Source organism: Hirundo rustica, chromosome 10 (assembly GCF_015227805.2).
Source record: "Hirundo rustica isolate bHirRus1 chromosome 10, bHirRus1.pri.v3, whole genome shotgun sequence".
NCBI lineage: Eukaryota > Metazoa > Chordata > Aves > Passeriformes > Hirundinidae > Hirundo > Hirundo rustica.
The window spans coordinates 14,666,165-14,680,866 of NC_053459.1; the positions used below are offsets into that span (position 1 = coordinate 14,666,165).

General features: G+C 48.4%; 1 long non-coding RNA gene across 2 annotated transcripts; it reads right to left on the reverse strand.

Annotated features, from left to right (window-relative positions):
• Positions 1-7,598: 7,598 nt before the first annotated feature.
• LOC120757265 (uncharacterized) lies at positions 7,599-14,496 on the reverse strand. 2 transcript variants are annotated; one of them, XR_005702437.2, is made up of 4 exons: positions 14,386-14,496; positions 14,226-14,287; positions 11,919-12,091; positions 7,599-9,182 (listed from the first exon to the last, which is right to left on the reverse strand). It is a non-coding gene; the product is annotated as an uncharacterized LOC120757265 (long non-coding RNA). The 2 variants fall into 2 exon arrangements; XR_005702436.2 differs by lacking the exon at positions 14,386-14,496 and having other exon boundaries at positions 14,226-14,362.
• Between the last annotated feature and the right edge of the window lie 206 nt (positions 14,497-14,702).

Sequence of the window (14,702 nt, forward strand, 5' to 3'; positions counted from 1 at the left end):
ACATTAGTTAAAATCTGGTTGATTGGTTGTTAAAAGTAAAATTCTCCAGTTCTGTCTCCACTGGGACAGTGCCACATAACATGACTAGCCAAAGTTGTCCAGAGGTACTGGATAAGCACCAAGAGGGGAGAGCATGGCCCAAGGGCAGGAGCAGTGTTTGAAGAGTTCCCAGTGCTGGCTTGCTGAGTCCCAGTGGTCTCCAGCTAAATGTAGAACACAATTTTTTCTAATGCTCCCACCCATTTCCATGGCACCCAGCAAATCCCTGAGCTGAGCACTGGGGCTGCCAGCTCCTCTCTGGCTTCAGGGTAGAAATCACCAACGCTCCAATCTTCTGGCTGCAACCCCTACAGACATCTTCCCTCTCCTCCTTCCTTCTCTCCATGATTTTGACTCCTGGGCACTGTCTGTGCACTTGGAGACCTGCCTGGCAGCACGAATGAAGAAAAAAAGCACTTAGAGCTTTCTAACACAGTCTGGCATTGGCAGGGGGAAGGCAGCTTGGTCAGAGTTACCTCCACTGCTCCCTGGGCTGTGCTGAGACAGCTCAGGCCCCACAACCCCAAATCCATCCAAACCCACACAGCCCCAGGGCTGAGAGTCTGCTCTGCAGGCACCATCTCAGGAAATGATGGACTCTTGGGCCAGAGGCAGCCAAAGCTGCCCCACGTGCTTTCACTGGCCCTCCCCAACACTCAAAGGATAATATTTGTGGGCAGACAGCCAGAAGGATTGTGTTTCTTTGACTTTTGCCGCCGTAGTTCCAAGTTTTATGCAAAGCTGGAGAGAAGGGGCAGAGCAAAGTGAGTCACCCAGGGAAGACTTCTTCAGTGTAGTGGATGCAGGGCAGTGTAATTGATGTAGGTTGTGTATTAGAGGAGCTTTCCAGGACAACACACTGGTAAACCTTATGCTCCAGCTAAACAGCCCTGGAAATTAATTTGGCTGTCTGCAAACATGGAACAAAACACTCTACCTGACCTCAAGGTGAGTCTTTCAACCAAAACAGGGAAAAGAATACACTTCCTCCTTCACCTTCTGAAAACTTAATAAAATATGCTGAAGCAAGAGAGCCCAGCTGTGCCAGGCTGCTCAGCACCTGGGCTGTGCCCTATCCCCAGCACAAATTTCTTCCCACCTCCACAGAAGGCACTGAATAAGGAAAAACCAGCACAGTGTCTGTGAGGGGTCCTGCCGTGGTGGGTGCTGCTGGGGCTTAGGTGACACTCTGGTACCAAGTGTCCCATGCAGGGGAGCTCCATAACCAGCACCCAAAATTCTAAACCAGTCCTATTAACCTATTAACCCCTGAAGTCAGGAGAAACCTCCCAGCTCTAACTCCCACAAGATGGAACAGTCTATTTAAACAGTTCCTGGGCTGCCATGATCTCCCTCAAAAGCCCAGATCAAAAGCAACACATCTCTGGAAAGATTTGGTTAGTCATAAACTCCAGCAATGGGCAGCCCCACTCCCACTGGTGCCTGCAGCAGAGAAAGGCAGCTCCTTGCAGTCTTAGGGAGAGGTCGTGGCTGCTGCTTCAGGCACAGCTCTCCACAGGTTGGGAGAAGCTTCTGCAGCCTGTCTGGATAGAGTTCTGCAGCAGTAGCAAGGAAGAGAAAAGCCCTTGGGTGGCAGGGGCAGAGAAAGCAGAAAGCTCAACAAGGGGATGCAAGGATGCCTGGAGAACAAAGCAGCACAGACAGCTTCATCTCCAGAATTGCCTGCCACTGGGTTTCATGATCCCCCAAAAGGGCTAGTGACCTGTTTGTATGATGTTTCTGCCGTCCCACCAGCCACCCTGCTAACCTGAGGGGCTCTCTGGGCAGCATCCCCCAAGAAAAAATCCATGTAAGCACATGCCTCCAAGCAGCTGCTGCCAGCATGCCTGGTGTGCTGCCCAGAGGAGAACCACGGCTCCCTTCAGGAGAATAATCCTCATTTGTTCAGTAGACTTGGGAGGGTCTCATTGGTAAGGAATGCTGGCTGATTTATTCAGCAGTGCCTTTCTCCTGGAAGGACATAAGCCATTCTCTTAGGAGACCTACAAAAATCACATTGACACTAACATGTTCTTTGATGATTAGAGAGTTTCCCTGGCAACACTCCATCAGTACAGGCTGGCAAAATATATTGTCATAATTGGAGATAGACTTTTCCCCCTTTTGCCTCACAAAGTAATCCAGCTGAAGGACTCCAATTGGATTCTTCCACATATGGGGCCTATTTTCAATTAAAACTCTCTCCTGAGATGATGGAAGGAGCAAGTTTTCAGGAATTTCCCCACCCTGTCAGTTGTGTGCTCATGTGGTTTTGTTTAACACAAAGCAAGAACTGAATCTCCCATCTGTTTCTCCATGGCTCATGCAACTTTTAGTTGAGTGTTGTGTATTAGTGATGGTCACCATTAATAAAACAATTTGTAGATTAGGAATTTATACCACCTTTATATTTAGTAGGCACCCCTTGCTAAATCTCCTCTATGGCACTTTCTGTCCTGAATTTTCAAAGCACTTTCTCCTCCTATCTAGATCCCACTGGCAGGCCATAATCTGCCATGGGGAACTGGCTCAGTTTCTAATTGGAGAAAAATGAAGACATGGCAGGGCAGCAGCTGGCACAGCTATTGCAGGAAATCACAGCTAGCAGCCTTAATGAGAGAGACCACAGCAGCTATTAGAGAAGCTGTTGCACCAAGCATCAGTAGAATTCCTTTTTTCTTCGGTAGATAAGTGCAGTCAAAACCTCAAACATTTGCTAGAGCATTGATAAAGTTTGCAAGCGCCAGCACCCACTCGGGGAAGCCAACCTGCCCACAATTATCTGTGTAACTAAGTCCTGACAAACACTTCCCTGGGAGAAGATAAGAGGCTTTAGGAACTGATACCTGCCAAGACCTGTTCCATATTCCCAGTCTGGCTATCCAGAAAATTCAAGCAGCTTCAAGCCTCAAAGAAAACTTGAGGCAGTCACTGGTGAAAAGACAAAACCTTGATCTCTCCCCCGAAGTTGGACTTGAAGTCTAATAATGGGTCCTGAAGAAATGGGAAGCATAAATTATTTCTGTTAAAAGTACAGAATTAAAGTTATGTTAATAGAAGAAATTTAGCCATTTGAGCAGTCTCCTAGCAATTGCATAAATTACTGGCTGAACAAGGAGTTTCAACCAGAACATTATTTCATGGAGACCCTGTCTGATTTCCAGGCAAGCAAAACGAGCACTCTGGGGGGAGCTGCTCTATCCTCGGATGAATGGAATTAATAAGACACAGAAAGATGTTTAATAAACAAAGTCTCCCTTTTTCTCATGTGAACTGTACAGGAGCAGAGTATGTGAACAGAGAAGCCTTTGCTATTTCTCTGTATTTCCCAGACTGTCTCCTCGTCAAGCCTTTGCCACTCACTTTAAGCCTTTCACTTCTAAGCCCCTTCTAACTGCTTTGATCTGCAGCACAGAGCCCGTGGCACTGCTGACACCTCCTCAGAGGGTTTGTCACCTCTATAAATCCATATGCTCCACTCAAGGCAGGCTTTTGGGGGTTTTTTTCTGACTGGTCTCTCTCTGCCTCTGGGGACAGAATGGCAGAGTTTTGGTTTAAATCTGTTATTCCTCTCTAAGGCTCAGCCATTTGTAGCTCATAAATTGCAGTTTAGTGGATAGAATGAGATGTTTCAAGTTTATCTTCCCACACAAGTAACAGCAAATTGTAGCGTGAGCCCTGTGTGCAATTTTGCTCAAGTGCCCTGAGGCTGGGAAGTGGCTCTGGGAAGCTGTTTTGCTGGAGATGAACATTTCCCAGTCACCATCTTTCCGACACAAAGCTCTCCTCCCTCTGAAGTGGCTCTGGGAAAAGTGATGGATGCACTGCAGGCAGAGGCTTTATAAATGGCCCAAACTGAAAACCCATCCACTGAGCCAAAAGTGCTTCTTTGAGAAAAACATCTCAGAACTTCTTACTGAGTTGGGAAAAAGGTCATTGGACTTCTTTTAATTGTGCCTGAAGAGGTTTTGCACATTCCTAGGGAACAGCAACAGTCCTGCTGAATCACCATGAGGGAAAGCCTGTATCTAGGCAGATCTGGCTTTGCAGACAAGAAGCTGCAAATTCCTTAGGACTAGAAGGGTTTGAAAGAAGGGCCAGCTGTGCACACATTTAACAGCATTTAACAAGGGAGAGCTGCATCCTCCAGCTACTGTCCCAGTGAAGTTTATCACATGGGCAGAAATGAGCATGGGAAACTTCTTCTCCTGAGGCATTTTCATGTGGAACCATGGCTATAATCACATTCAGTTTATCTATAAAGTGCCCACAGCAATCTCAGGCCCATCCATGTCTCCTCTGCTGAAGGCACAGAGATATCACAGTCTGGCTCCAGCGATAGCTAATCTAGATTTCAATAAAGCATAAAAAAAAGACTTGTGGCAAATGTTATTTTTAGGACCGTGATGGTGTCAGACTGGAAGGAGCATTTCTGTCCCACCTGAAACCTCAGTCTGTGCCAGTGCCATGGGGAGATCAGCCCCAGAGGACAGACTGGCACAGCTGCAGAGCACAGGAACATCCCAGCTCTCCTTACCACCCACTCCCACACGGGGCTGGGTTTCCTGGTTATGGCAGCTCACAGCAACTCCCCCATGCAAGACCCCACCAGGCAATGGGGAGGATTTTGACCTCATATTTGCTAAGCCTCATCTTCTGTAGGGTGACACTGCAGCAGTTTGGCATCTTGGTCCCCTTCTGCCACTGCATTTCTGAGAGGAAGCCGACAGAGATGGGGCTGGCCAAGACTCCTCATCCCAAATTTCTCTAGCAGGATCCAGACCTGGGTGCAGAGCCTCATCAGCTCCCTGTGGAAAATGGTTAACCAAATCTCCCTGGTTTTCCAATTGTCTTGAAAATCTGAAGCTCATTAACAGAAACAAGCAGGGAAGGGGAGTGGCACAGTGCTCTGTCAAAGGTTCATCTCTGATCTGAGGAGCAAACCCTTCACTGCTGCTGCTTCTGTCCAGCTCCAGCACGACCTCTGTTATTTACCCACGGCTCTCCACAACACACAGAGACATCAAGTGGCCAAAGAATCCTGTTGCACAGACTGAGCAGACTGCAGACTTGCTGAGGAAGGTTTGGGAGGAGAGTGGAACATCTGAGCTAAAGCAAAGTTGGGCCATTCACAACCCAGCAAGGATTATTTTATCAATGTTTTTACTCAGCATTATTTCATTTTATTCTTCCTTTCTCTCTTTTGATTATAAACCTAGTAAAAACAAGCAAAAACAAACAAACAAACAAAACCCCCCAAACAAACAACAACAAAACAGTACAGAGAAGAAACTAGGTGATCCCTGAAGACTGGATGTACACAGCCACCAGTCCACACAGACGCTGCCTCCGCAGGGTGTGTGACAAAGCCCCTCAACACAACATCTGCTAGGGGAGACCCTGCCACTGGGGTCTCTGCTTGGGCAAGAGAGGCATCACAGTAAACAAGTAAACAAGCTGTGCAAATTTATTTCCTGGAGTCTGCCCTCCCTCTCCTTCTCCCTGTACAAGGTAAATTGGCTACTATTTAGTAGTAGTTTGGGTGGGATTTTTTCCCCTGAATCCCTGCTGTGATGTTATCAGCAACAAAAAGCAGAACAGAATAGTGGGGAGAGGTCTTTCTCTCAGAGATTTGGGAAAAAAAAAATAAAATTCAAAGCTAATCCTAGACCAGAACTCCCAGCACTTGCTCCTTTCTACACCTTCCCCTCTGATAGTGACAGACTGTGGCTGGGGACCCTGGCAGCAAGTCCAGGAGCCCCAGAGGCGCTGGCAGGTTCCACCCCCAGCTGATGATGAGGTCAGGAGCCTGCCAGTGTCTTCTGGGAACCAACTCACTAAATCTTGTACTAAATCAGCTGATTTAGAGGGGGTTTCCTTCACACCAGAAGCTGAGAGGGTGAGGAATTAGGGGACAAGTGTTGTGTGCAGGTGTCAGAGGTGAAGGACAGTCACAGCTTTTGCAAGCCAGCCTTGCAAGTTTCCTGTGCTTCAACTCTTGAACACCACACCAGGGTCTCTGCTTCCTGCAGCATTATTTCAGAAGAGACTTTTGCTTTCCCACTCCCAAGCAATTCCCATCACAGTCTGCAAAAGAGCTGAGACCATGCTCACGCCTCCAGGTCTTCAGCTTCCCCAGGAACCATCTTAACTAGATGCACAATCAGTCTCTCCTGCTTGGAACAAGAAACTCCTCAAGTTTTCGATTTCCTAGAAGGAGCAAGAAGGAAGAGCCGTGGGACAGAGACCATGGACACTTGAATAGAGAGGCCAGGCTGAAGACATGAGGAAATCTGTCCCCAGCCACAGAGCAGAGAAGAAGCTGCTCACCAGGACCCACCACGGACGTGGCTAGGTCAGCTCGCAGCCTCCCTGCTGCTGTAAGCTTGCCAGTGCAAAAGGAAAGCCTGTGTGATGGGATTGTTACAGAAAACCTGGATTAAACCTGCCAAGAGAGCAGTGTTTCACACTGAGGTCAGGCACTCATTTGAACCAGCAGCCCTGAAACACTGAATCGTGACAAATTTCCCCCTAAGACACACCTTCACTTCTCCTGCTGTTGCCTGTGGAGGTTTAATACCCAGCTCAAATTCAGCTGCCAGGCTCTGGGGAGAATCCAATATGCACTGTTTCCTGAGCAGCAGAACGTGCCAAACCTGTTTTCCTTCGCAAGCACCAGTGTGGATTCTCTTGTTGAGCACCCACAGCACTGCCTAAGATGCCGCTGTCCAATTTCCCTGAAGCTCACCTCTTGTGGGTTCAATGGGTAGAGGAGCACTGACAATGTTTCAGCTCAAACCACAGGAAGCCAGGCAAGGAAAAAGGTATATCCCCAAAGAATTTCCACAGAGGAGAATTTCTGCAGTTCAAACCAACACCTCCACAGTGGCTAGACAATAACTGTGCTTGACAGAGCAAAGCTTGTTTTACTGCGCTTGAAATGTCCTCTCTGGGGAGACCAGAGCTCCCCAGGGCTCCCAGCAGTGCCCTTTCATACACATTTGAAAATAACGTCCAGATAAACTCTTTCCCGCTGGATTTGTCTTTCCAATTCGGGTTTAAAAGCTGTGCAGTCTGTAAGAACTGACGCTGCTGCAGTCAGAGCTGCAGGAGGAAATTCCACTTTTAAAATACAAAATTTGCTTGCCATTACCCTCAGTTCAGCACAGGTTCCAGGAGTGCAGCTGGGATAGACATCACCCACGGGTGTTCCCTCTTCTGGCAGTGGCACCTCTCTGGAACTGCCCCCAGTTATCTGTGAGTCAGGACAGAACTGCAAAGAGCTGCTCTGAGGATATCAAACAGACAGCTCTATTAAACCCAAAGGACAATTGTCCTCTCTGTGTTTCTGATGGTCTAAAACTGTGCTACAGGGGACAATTAATTTTCAAAATCAATTTTTTGTCAGTAGGCTAAATTTCAATTGTCTCAGGAATGGTGGTGCTGGGCTGGTAATAACTGTCTGATGAGGCAGCCTCTGAATTCACTGCCCAAGAGAACACTTTTTATTAATAACTTTCATCACAAACCTTTTTTTGACTTTGAGAAAACGTGTTGCTTTATTTACTGTGTTAAAAACGTCACACTGTCAGGGGTCAGAAGATTTGCTTTGGGTTTTCATTGCATTGTGAGACAGGGAGTGTTTTAAGTAAGACTTTCCCTTTTCCCCAGGAAGGCAAAGCAAACCTCCCAGTTCCTTCTAGAGGAAACACAATAAAGATGCTCTTTTTCCTTCCTTTGCATTTGTGGCCTTTTCCCCCACGCTCCACTCCACAGTAATCCTAATTTCCCTTCGTCTCCCTCCGATTATTTATCCACACTGTTGTTTGCTCTCTGCCTGGTGCATGTGGCCCCCAGGCTCATCACTTGCCATCATCCAGAGGGACAGAGCTCCCAGAAGATCCTTGGAATCCTCATATGCATCGACTCCATCCATGTGCTGGAGGTGAGGCTGCCCAGGACTACACATCCAGTGAGTGCTGAGCTTACACCATTCCCTACACCATGGATATTCCAGGGTTTAATCCAGAGACACCGCCAATGCCTGAATCGCTGCAGGGGCAGGATTGATCCTCCCCTCTTTCCAAGGGGCACTAAAGGCTCCCACTCGGTCTGGGAGCTCAATCCAGCAAAAAGCAGCACCTCCTGAGCAGCAGGGCCTGGAGAGCAGAGTTATCAGAGCAAACCTGTGTAGCCAGCACACTCTCCTGGCTCAGAGGAGACATGGCTCTGCCTCTCAGTGAGCAGACAGAATAAACCCCGGCTCTTCAGCTCACCAGCCACCTCCTCCTTGGCTGCAGAGCATGCTAATGCAGAGGGTGCTGCCTGCAGGGTGTCTGGATCTCCTCCAGGCACATCCCACACATTCCTGGTGAATAGTGCTGCTGAAGCCCCAGATCTCCCCTGGAGAGGTCTGGTGCTGGCAATGTGCTTCATACACCTCGCTTGGCACCAGGCTGCTCTCGCTGGTACCCTCGACCTTGCCAACACTGCACTTCCACTGAACTTGGAGATGGCCCCAGATCTCCCATTTTCTGCTACAACTGTCCTTCCTGTAGAGGAATCCCCAGTGTTTCAGGAAATTGGGCTCTTCAGGAGCTACTTTTTACTAGCAGGATATTAATGAATTGAATTGCTTTTAAGTCCCTGCATGTTCTTTATTTCCAGCTCACCCAGCTAAAGCTCATTTGATTTGAAAGATAACCCAATAAGCATCAATTAATAAAATTAACTTTGCAAGGATTGGATTTCCCTGGTGCATGAGACAGATTAAGGGACAGGCCAAAAGCAAAACAGAGTTGGAACTTCTGTTCTAAGAAGGCATTTTTGTTAAATCCTGGATGTTTTCCTTTGTGCAAGCGAGGTTCAAAGGACTCCTGCCCTGCAGAAAACTGCCAACACTGTCTGTGGGTGAATAAATCCCTCCCAGGTATTGAAACAGGCAGTGCACAGGTCCTGAAAATCCCGGCTGGTCCTGCAGGCCCTGAGAAGCAGGAATGATGCTGCAGAAGTGTCACAAACAAGGCAGACCTGCCAGGTCCCAGCTCACTGTTGCAGGCTCTGCTGTCCCCAGGCTCAGCCTGAGCCCTGTCCACCCCACACAGGCTGGAGCACCTCCACCATGGAGACACACAGTGATTATCCTGAGGAACGAAACAAATGGAAGGAAGGCTCAGGAGGAGAAAGGAATATGCAATATGCTTGGAAGTGAGGACAGCAGTGTCTGACAGACCTATAGCAGTGTTCCTTTGCATCCTGTGACATTTATATTGCTGCTTGCATCACCTGATCACAGCTGGAAGAACTCATTCCCTGATGCTGGAGACCAAACTGAGCTTTCTATAAGCCCTGAAGGCAAAGGTTTGGTAAAAGCTCCTTGCTTTCCAAATGTGCTTTTGAATGATTAGCACCAGATTAAGCTCTTTCACTTTTAACCACAGAACCACTTTCTTACCACAGCCAGTGTACTTTTGGGACAGTTGCCTCCACATGGTTAAAGGCAAAACACATCACAAGGACTCTCTTGAGATGCTGCAGTATTTTCAGAACAGGTTGGCTCCCGAGCCCCGAAACGGGAGTAATCCCTTTGGTGACCCCAAATACATTCTCAAGCACAAAACATCCTTTGACACTTCAATTCATATGTCATGAAAACACTTGTATGTCAAGAAAAAACCCAGCAATATGCTTAGTTACAAGGAAATGCCATTAACCAGCAGTCTGGAGTTGCTGCAAGACCGAGCTCAGCCCATGAAAAATTAAAGGCAACAGAGACCTCTAATGCATCACGTATCAGGAGAACCATTAAGTAATCAGTCAGCATCCAGTTTTATAGGCATTTTGAGCATAATTCAATCTCCATTCATTTTAGATCATTTCCTTAATGAAGTAATGCACTGGACATGAATATTTCAGTGCAACTCTCCAGTGCTCTTTGAGTAGTAAGCAGCTTTCAGCAGCACAGAACCTAATTAAGCTTCACAGGATAAAAACTGACATACAAAAAAACCCAAAGATGGACTAGATGCAGGGGTAGCGATGTGCCAAAGTCCACAGGACTCTGGCAAATAGATGCAGCTGTGCTCCTGAAGAGCCATTAAAGACAACAAACGAAATCAGAACTTCTATAGTAGACTAGTTATTAACCCCAGTTATTAAGATGTTATTCTATAGCTAGACAGCCTCTCCCTTACACGTGCACCTCAAGCAGCTTGGGGTAAGGATTCCATTTCTGTTTCAGGTTTGTACAGCACCAGCACAGTGGGATGGGTATTTTGAAGGGAATTTCCCAGTGTTCTGCACAGCAATGATGCTTTTCCTACCTTCATGCTCAGCAAAAAGGTAGTGGGTTAACAAGGAAAAGGTTTCCTTCAGTGTTTTTTCCTGCCGTTCACAGCACTAAGCAGAAGTTTTGCTACGGAACATCTCCCTTCCACAGGTTATGGTAGCTCAGTAAGACATTTAAAATACTTACAAGGAGGCTGCTACAGCAGCCATGTACCTGCTCATGCCCCATCCAGACCCTCCTGCACTGCAGAAGCTCCCCACTCCTGTCCCCTTTGGAGGGAGGCTGCCAGGACAAGTTCTCAGACAGGTTGTTTGACACAAGGGTGTACAGTGCAGCCTTACAGGAGTGCCACACATCCAAAAGTCACTGCAAGCTTCAAAGCAGCAGCCACAGGTTTCTCTGGGATTCACACCACAGTATGAAAAGATTCTTCAAAACAGAAAGCACTGCAAGCCCAAGAAAAACATTTACTGCCTTTGAACCAGGCTGAAGTATTTCACACCAGAAGTTACAACAAACATGGGGGAGGTAAGCTAGGAGAATTATTTTTAGTGTGTAAGAGTCAATTTTTAATCCTCTGAAGAGCAAATCAAAACACTTCACAACAAAAGGAGAGAAAAGTTCAAATCCTTCAGAAAGATGGGAAAGAGTCTTCCACAACTGTGAAAAAGACTATTCCCAGGGGAGCAAGCTGGGAAGGGTTGGTGATAAAAGGGAGGAGTCCCTTGCTTCAGGGCCTTGAGAGCTTATAGGGGAAGGTGGTGGAGACTCTGGCTCCTAGCTGGAGCTGGGTGTGAGTGCTTGTGTTATTTGTCAAGCTGAACTCCCTGTTCTTTGGGGAGTTTTCACTTCACATGACGTTTTAAAATTTGTCAAGTTTTCTTTTCTTTCTTATTTTTTTCATAATGTCCTAGTAGCCGACGTGTTGTATTGGTGCTGAAGAGCATTCCTGTGGCTGCCACCACAAGTCTGGGGTCATGGCAGCTCTGCTCACAGCTCATCACACAGCGAGTTTGACCTGGGCCTGAGGGAAGAGCCCAGGGAAAAGGACTGCCCCTGATCTACCCTGGATTACGCTCTGTACAGGCAAAGGGTCTTCTATCACTTCAATTCTGCCATTTTTTTTTTAAGTTTTTGGTGTTCGTCTGTGCCACATATTCAACGTTATTAAAATCTGCATTTTGCTGCAGTTCCTATAATGAAATAGAAGATGTGCAATGCTGTATATAAGAAAATTGCTTAAATACTGCCGTGCAGGCTTCCAATAGTTTAGGTGTCTGTGGCAACTACTACATACACTGCCAAATGACATACATTAAAAAAAAAAAAAAGAATCTAGGACTCCTAAACTGCAGGTCAGCCTAGAGGAGGAATCCTCTGTGCTGTCAGTTCCCAGCTGCAGTGTGTTGGAAGGAGCAAGGCAGAGTGACAGCTCTCCAGCTGAGCTCTGTGCGTGCCCAGCCTGGCACAGCTCTGTGGTGAATAACTGCCCCCACCCATCTGTCAAAGGGACGCTCAGCCCAGCAGTGTTCGACCTCTGGAGGGCTTCAAACACCTTCCTCCAGCACCGCCTCCTTGCACTGTTCCTTACCCCGAGGACTTGGCAGGACTAAAGCACCACTGACCCGTCTGTCCCGCGTTCGTTCCTGTCTCTGCGCCGCCAGAGGTGCGGGCTGCATTTCCCTGTGCTCCTCTGGACTGCGAGGCACATCCGTGAGAGGGGAGCCTGTGGCTTCTCTGCCGTGTGCTGGGGGCTGGCAGCACCTGAAATAGCAACCCCTGGGTGAGCTGTGTGTCCCTGGGTGCACCAAACAGCTGTGTGTGTCCCTGGGTGAGGTGTGTGTCCCTGGGTGCACATCCAGCTGTGTGTCCCTGGGTGAGGTGTGTGTCCCTGGATGCACATCCAGCTGTGTGTCCCTGTGTGAGCTGTGTGTCCCTGGGTGCACATCCAGCTGTGTGTCCCTGGGTGAGCTGTGTGTCCCTGTGTGAGCTGTGTGTCCCTGTGTGCACATCCAGCTGTGTGTCCCTGTGTGCACATCCAGCTGTGTGTCCCTGGGTGAGCTGTGTGTCCCTGGGTGAGCTGTGTGTCCCTGGGTGCACATCCAGCTGTGTGTCCCTGTGTGCACATCCAGCTGTGTGTCCCTGGGTGAGCTGTGTGTCCCTGTGTGCACATCCAGCTGTGTGTCCCTGTGTGCACATCCAGCTGTGTGTCCCTGGGTGAGCTGTGTGTCCCTGTGTGCACATCCAGCTGTGTGTCCCTGGGTGCACATCCAGCTGTGTGTTCCTGGGTGAGGTGTGTGTCCCTGGGTGCACATCCAGCTGTGTGTCCCTGGGTGAGCTGTGTGTCCCTGGGTGCACATCCAGCTGTGTGTCCCTGGGAGCAGCTGTGTGTCCCTGGGTGCACATCCAGCTGTGTGTCCCTGGGTGAGCTGTGTGTCCCCGTGTGCACATCCAGCTGTGTGTCCCTGGGTGAGCTGTGTGTCCCCGTGTGCACATCCAGCTGTGTGTGTCCCTGGGTGCACATCCAGCTGCGTGTCCCTGGGTGAGCTGTGTGTTCCTGTGTGAGCTGTGTGTCCCTGGGAGCACATCCAGCTGCGTGTCCCCAGACCCACAATCAGGTGCGTGTCCCCCGGGGCAGGGGCAGCGCTGCCTCCGCTGAGTCTGCTCAGCCTTTCCTTTCTGGCCACTAGAGAGAGCCCTGGGATAGAACTGGATGCTGCTGGAGCATCCCGGGCCCGCGGGCAAAAATAATCACTTAAAAGCGATAATAAAACTTTTAAGAATAAAGATTTTTTCTTTAAAAATTATTTTCTTAAATAATTCTTTTTTAAGAATTTCAGAATGAAGCATTTTTCCGCCTTCCTGACAACTTTTTTTTTTTTTTTCTTTTTTCCCTCCCAATAATTGTTAAATTTTATCTTTGTTAATCCAAGTTAATTTTCAAGCCTTTGTTTTTAATTAGCTCTTCATTTCTCAAAGAAGAGCTGCACTGGTAGGTAAACTGCCACGGTTTTCTCCCGTTCCTTGTTAAGAATACTTGGGAGAAAAGGAATTCTCACCAGGAAGGACTGGACTGCACCCCAATGGCTGGCACTAAAGCTGAGTACAGCTCACTCGTGTGAGAAATGCAAAGGTTGCTAATACACCCAGTAAGTGTGGGGTAAGCTGTCAAAGCATTTCCATGGGAGTTAGGGAGTGCAGAGGCATCAGTGTGAGCTGTGGTGGAGTTTTATCTGAAGGCAAAAGCACCTCAGTGGCACACAATATTTGAATGTTTTTCCTGCTGCCAGGCTGGGTGGGAATGCTGCAGCCCTGAGCTCTGCTCATACAGCTCCCACCTCGGGACTGACTCCAAAGCCGCACGGAGCGATGCTCTGCACACCTCGAGGTGATCAGCACTAACCCCAGCCTGGGCTGTGTGGCACCAAGGAATACAACCTAAGGAATAAGGCCTCCAGCTTCTCACCTGGGTTTGTGCTGCTTTTATAAATATTCCAGTAACCCACTGAAATGGTGACCACGCGTGCTTAAGTTTTTTTGTTGTTTCATTTCTGCGAGAAGCGCCAGTGCTCTCCTTTTTAGATTTAGCAGCTCATTTTGAGTGTTTTCTGGGCTGGACTGGCTCACAGGGTTTGGCCACCCATATGGTGACATTTTCTTTTGGTCCTGAGGACTTTATCTCCTCTCTCAGGGAATATGTGCTCTATTTGCACAGCTGAAGTTCATGAAATTAGGAGAATATTTAGAGAAATTAAAGTTTTCAGAAGAGCACCAAGTGACTTCTAAATTACAGCTGGTGCTGGGGTCAAGCAGAACATCCTGACTTCGAGGAGACACCTTCCCAAGACCAGCCACCACTGTGTCCCACAGAAAAGAAAACCACCCCTTCTTGGCTTACCTGCTTCCAACAGGAGCCACCACTGTCAGCCTGGACCCACAAGGGCTCTGGTACTTCCACAGCTAAAAGCAGAAAACAGAGACCAGCAGGGCCAGGAGGGGTCAGCTTTGGGGGCTGTTTCAGCACCCTTGTGGATGACAAAAGCTGGCATCGACTGCACCTTTGCACAGCTGGTTTAACTCCTGACATCAGGAGAGCTGGCTCAGCTTCCAGGTGGAGCAACCACCAGAAGAACCTGGTTTTCTGTTGCTTTTACTCATTGCAGTTTTCTTTAGCAGAGACCTGCCCACCCCAGAGGCCTGGGCTGCTGCTCCTGGTCCCTGCCATCACCTGGGGATGTTAACAGGACACAGCTGCTGCCAGATCTGCACTCATGGCCACACTGGAGCAGCTGTGGGTGCTCTCTGCCTCAGGTGTGGCAGCAATGCATCCCTCTGCTCCTGTGGGATGCTCTGCACCGACTCTTCCAGGTTTCCT